The sequence below is a fragment of the Dioscorea cayenensis genome, chromosome 19 (assembly GCF_009730915.1).
Source record: "Dioscorea cayenensis subsp. rotundata cultivar TDr96_F1 chromosome 19, TDr96_F1_v2_PseudoChromosome.rev07_lg8_w22 25.fasta, whole genome shotgun sequence".
NCBI lineage: Eukaryota > Viridiplantae > Streptophyta > Magnoliopsida > Dioscoreales > Dioscoreaceae > Dioscorea > Dioscorea cayenensis.
Genome location: NC_052489.1, coordinates 18,086,422 through 18,092,657, shown reverse-complemented (window position 1 = coordinate 18,092,657; position 6,236 = coordinate 18,086,422). Strand labels below are relative to the sequence as shown.

The window sequence follows — 6,236 nt, the reverse complement described above, 5'->3', positions numbered from 1 at the left end:
AGATTTTAACCAGTGACTAACATACTTAAACATTAATAAACCTATACAACTGGATCAAATAAAAGAGAAGGAACTTACAATGAGAAAAACTCATTTTCATTAAGATTCGACAATGGCACATTGTCTGTCTCGACAACAAGATCAACTACAGGGCATTTGAAGATGGAGTGCACGTGACACATCCGCTGGAAGTCAACATCGTTTTCTATTGGAAAAACCGTTTTATATCCATCGGGTGTGATAAACTTCACCCTGACAAGGGAAACTTTGAGACCTCATCGCTCACATATCTCAGCTAACACCAACTCCCAAGAAGACTGAGCCGTGAACATTAGCACTCTTCCATCCCCTTTGTATCTAGCAATACCACAAAAACTCTCCATAATATAACGGTCGAAAACCAAATCGTACAAACCAAATGAAAAGAAGAACAAAAAGAAGAAGAAGAAGAAGAAGAAGATGTAAAGAACAAACAGCAATCAGAAAGGCAAACAAAAAAGTGCACAGTTGTATGCATAAAGGTTAGACTAGACGTGATGTGATTGGGCGGTATTTTTCCCTCCATCCCAAGGGCAAAAAAGGAAATATATGTCACTGCCCGAGGAAGCCATATTGTCATCGCTCGAAGGAAAGTTCTCACCTTATCATGAGTCTCTGTTTAAACGTCAAGCTTTTTATGTTTAAACCGATACATATAGTGTTTAAACTAACGGTTAACTGTTTAAATAAATTCTATATCATTTAAATAATATGTAAACCGTTTAAATATAGTGATTTAACTGTTTTAAAATATATGTTATTTTTTAAATTGAATGCTTTCACTGACATCGCGTTTAAGATGGGTACCTCCTGGGTACCTCATGGGTCACTGTTTAAACATCTTTATGTATTTGCTTAAACACCAATGTCACTGTTTAAAGAGTAAATCGATTATTGTTTAACATTTTGTTTTGTTTACAATGCCCTTTTTTGTTTCTCAAATTGTTTTAACTATGTCTCTGTTTAAACTTCACAAGTTATCACAAGTTCACACTCAAATAAGTTTGTTTGTTTAAAATATTTAAACGTTTACAATGGAGAATCTGATTAAATATCAGAAGTTCACACTCAAATAAGCTTGTTTCATTTAAAATAAAACATTTATAACATTTACAACATTTACAACGTCTTCTCAGACCTCGGACACGCGCGAGTCGACCCTCATTCGTCTATTAAGATTTCGGTTTGACTCACCAAGTATCTGTACATTCGAATGCTCACGGCGGTTGCATAACATGCGCATCAACTTGAACCTGCACAACGTAGAACGCAACACGTTAAAAAAGGTTAAGCAAACACATTCATAAAAATGTCTATTAATCAATGTGTCATGGTCTGACTTAAGCGAAGATCCTGAGAGTTAAACACATAAAGTAATATTTGTACACTGACGAAACATTCTTAAAGAGTAAGAACAATTCTCAAGTGATAAATATCAACTCCGTCTTAAAGGATGTTTCATGATCTTCCTCCTCTAGAGAATCCTCCGCAATCAAGCAATAAGTGAAAACTTTCTTTTCTTGCCCAAGTCAAAATGCCCGCTTAATTGCTTGCCCGTCATCCACAGCTGGGGAATCCTCTGTATTTAGGCAATTATGCGGGAATTTTGACTTGGGCAAGAAAAGATAGTTTAACTTGTTGCGTGATTATGGCTAATTGATTCTCAAGATGAGGAGGATCATGAGACATCCTTTAAGATAGAGATGATCTTCAAATTTTCGTCTGACTCCAGCGAATATCATACACAAGAAGCAGATGAGGAGGAGGAGGAGCATATAAACATTGCTACATGCTTTACTTCTCACTTTCTCAGCCATTTTCGAGTAGAGATTCTGATATCCTCTTGTTTTTCCTTGATAAACAACACTTCTAATTTGCAATCTCCATCTAATTTCTCTCTTCCTGTCCGGCGATCAGAGAAGGTGAAGGTTTTTTCTTTTAATCTTTTAATTTATTTACTTATTTTTTGTCATTGTGAATTTGTGATATATATTTATTTTTTAAAATTTGTTAAGATATTTGTAAATTGAATTTGATTAATGTGGTATGTGGATAAGTGGATTTATATAACATTTACTATAATTTAGAGATGTGGCATTTTAAATTGATATCATTAATTTAATTTAAATATTAAGATCTTAAATATAAAAATTAAAACATATTAAACTTTTAAAAATTATCTACATAAATTCAGAAAAATTATTTAAAACATAATCATTAATTTAAATAATATATGTTGTTATGTCTACTCAATATACTCATCGAATTTATACGAGCTTAAAACAAAATCATCAATTCATCACAACAAATTTGAACTTATAAGATATGCCCACTTATCATAATTCTTCTAAATATTTTTAATTTAAAATATTATTTATATTTATTTAACTATAATTTATATTTACAACCATAATAATGATAAAATGTAATTATTTTTTCAATTATAACTTATCCCACTCATCATAATTCTATTAAATAAGATTTTTTTAATTTAAAATATTATTTACATTTATATAACTACTATGAGTTATAACTATACATGTAAATAAAAATATTTATTTTAAGATAATTGTAAATTATAATTATGTCTTTATTTTATTTATTACATTATAATTTATTGTTCTCAAAAAATTTAAATTTATACTATAGTTTTATTCTAAATAAACTCAAAGAGGGGCACTATTCTAACCTAGTTCAATATGATTAGGATAAAGTATCCAATTTAGTGTTACACATATTTGGTTAGGCAATTTATGAATTTATGATTTACTTCAAAATATTTATATATTTAATTTGATCAATTTCACAGATATGGAGAGGTTTTTTAAATAAATACCAAAAAGTACTGAAGCAAAAATGAGTTCAGCGTCTGATGTAAGTATTGTTGCACAAAAGAAAAGTCATGTTGAGTTTGATCTAAGTGATATTATTGCTGACCCTGGGCTTTGAAAAGCAATTAAGGAATATGACACAAGGATAAGAGATCAAGTAAGGAGAGAGTATTTGTTAATGGGTCCATGTCAACTAGTTGGCCAAAGTTTTCCTATAAAACAGCAAGGAAAAGATTTGAGAAGCTTTAAAGAAGTGTGGTTTCAGAAATTTGATTGGTTGGAATATAGTGTGGAGAAAGATGCAGCTTATTGTTTCTATTGTTATCTTTTTAAGCAGCCAATGGGTGATAAACTTGGGATTGATGCCTTCACGATAACAGGGTTTAGCAATTGGAAAAAAGCAATGGAAGTTTTCACTGATCATGTTGGTGGAGTTAATAGCAACCACAACAATGCAAGGCCACATTGTGAGGATTTCAAAAATCAGAGGCAAAGCGTGTCACATATATTTTGTTCTCATAGCAAAGAGATGGAGATTGCATATAGAGCTCGTGTCACTGCTGTTTTACGAGTTGTTAAATTTCTTCTATTGAAAGGTCTTGCTTTTTGTGGACATGATGAATCTTCTAGTTCTACAAATAAGGGCAACTTTCTAGAGATGCTAAATTGGTGTGGGATGGAAGTTGAAGGTGTTAGTCGTGTAATTAATGAAAATGCTCCTGGAAATAATCAAATGACTTCTCCACAAATACAAAAAGAGTTAGTAAGGGCTTGTGCAGAAGAGACCACGCGGGCCATTATTGATGAGATTGGAGATAGTCATTTTTCTATACTTCTTGATGAGTCTCGTGACAAATCAGTTAAAGTGCAAATGGCGATGATTGTGAGGTTTGTGAATATGGAAGGGCAAGTAATTGAAAGATTTCTTGCCGTTGAACATGTTGCTGATACTTCAGCCCTTTCATTAAAGACAACTTTGGATGGATTGCTTGCCCGTTGTGGTTTATCTATGTCTAGATTGAGAGGGCTAATATGATGGAGCTTCAAATATGAAAGGGCAATTTAATGGGTTGAAGACGTTAATTTTAAATGAAAATCCATTTGCCTTTTATGTCCATTGCTTTGCCCACCAATTGCAGTTGGTTGTCGTTTTTGTTGCTAGGGGCATATTGGCTATTAATGATTTTTTCAACTATGACACTATGATTGTGAACATTGTGGGTGCTTCTTGCAAAAGGAGAGATGTGTTGCTTCAAAAGCACCATGATAAGATTGTCGAGAAATTGGAGAGAGGTGAGATTTTCTCAGGAAGGGGCCAACATCAAGAGACTAATCTTGCAAGACCCGGTGATACCCGGTGGGGCTCACATTATACAACTTTAATCCTCCTATTTACTATATGGGAATCAGTATTAGAGGTATTAGAGAATGTATGTAATTATGGGAATGTTGCAGAACAAAGAGGCATAGCATCAGGTTTAATACAAAAGATGGAGAGTTTTGAATTTGTATTTATCTTGCATCTGATGATCAAAATATTGGGATTAACTAATGATTTATCAAATGCCTTGCAACAGAAAGATCAAAACATTGTTAATGCTATGGGGTTGATAGTAACTGTAAAAGAACTTATGCAAGACTTGAGAGAATGGGATAAGGTGCATTTTTAGAAGAAGTCAGTAGCTTTTGTGTTGCAATGTCAATTTCAGTGCCCAATATGGAAGATAGTATACCAGTTCGAGGTCGTTCTAAACGTGGAGGGCAATTGGTTACTTATTATCATCATTATAATGCAGAGATCTTTATTGCTGTGATTGATTTACTTACTGCTGAGATGAATAACCGGTTTAGTGAAACTTTTACGGAGTTATTAAGATGCATTGCTTGTCTTGATCCAAGAAACTCTTTTTCAAAATTTGATCATGGTATGCTTGTTCTACTTGCTCAGATTTATTCTGATGATTTCTCCACATCCGGTCATCTTATCTTAAAACAGCAACTTCGCATTTATATTCTTGATGTGAGAAGAAATTCTAATTTTTCAAGTTGTCATGATCTTGCAAGTCTTGCTATGAAAATGGTTCAAACTGATAAGCATTTGATTTTGCCATTGGTTTATCGCCTTATTGAATTGACGTTGATCTTACCGGTGGCAACAGCAACAGTTGAAAGAGCGTTCTCAGCAATGAATATCATCAAAATAGATTTGTGAAACAAAATAGGCGATGAATGGTTGAACAATATGATGGTATGCTATATTGAGAGAGAGATTTTTGCTAAAATTGATGAAGAAATAATATTGCAATGTTTTCAAAACATGCAAAATTGAAGGATTCAGCTCCCTCTTCGCAGTCATTAGTGGTATTTTTATTTTATATTTTAAAATATTATTTTTGGTGTATTATTTTAAATTTTAAATTTATAAAAATTTTGTTATTTGAATTTTTGTTTTTTTAAATTTGTATTCCCCCCCCTGCTTTTTTGATTTCTGGCTTTGCCCCTGTTGATTAGCATCCATCACATAAGTAAAGTTGGCTATAGGATAACACCACACCGCAAGGCTTTTCTCTATGTATTCCATTTTCATAATATAGGTTTCATTCTTTTCTCTATGTATTTCATTGTATTTCTTGACTTATTTTATTATTATTATTATTATTATTATTATTATTATTGTTTTTTCTTTGTTTCTATTATGTGATCACTATGTTTTTGTCTTAGAATGTCTAAACAATATTGTAGTGATTATATTAGAAAAATTCTTCAAGATATAGTTGAAGAAATCCTTGGATATATACTTTCAACTTCTCAATCTCTTCATGATCTCCAAATTTTGCGTCAATGATAATTTCATTCATTCATTTATATAATTCAAAAAATAATAATTATTTATTTTAATATAATGAAATGGTTTTTTTTTTGCAGTTGCAAAATTTTTTATAAAGCATTTAAAAGTCGGAGAGTTGGCCAGTTGATGCGAATAGATAATTTATGGTATTTTGACATCGAAGAATATATTAGTTTTCTTCATAATTGTGCATCTAGTGGAAATTTAGAAGCTTGTTAATTTGAAACTTGGCATGGTAAAAATTTATGATTTCAATATTTATTATAATCTTAGATAAATTATTGTATTAATATTAGAAAATAATTTTGGAAATTGTTTTGCAAGTAGAAGGTATAAAGTTGAAAATGGGTCACGCATCCAATATTTACAAAATGTATGCGGCTTTTAAAGGTTATTTACCTGCAGGAAACGCAGCATGGATTATTTTGTATAAAGATCAAATGACACGTACTTCTGGTATGATAATGTTGAATTTTGTTTCTAATGAAAAGGTAGATAATGCTTTAAAAGCAATATAG

At 31.6% G+C, this 6,236-nt stretch overlaps 1 pseudogene; it reads left to right on the top strand.

The window, feature by feature from the left end:
- Positions 1-3,210: 3,210 nt before the first annotated feature.
- LOC120284100 lies at positions 3,211-6,236 on the top strand (annotated as a pseudogene).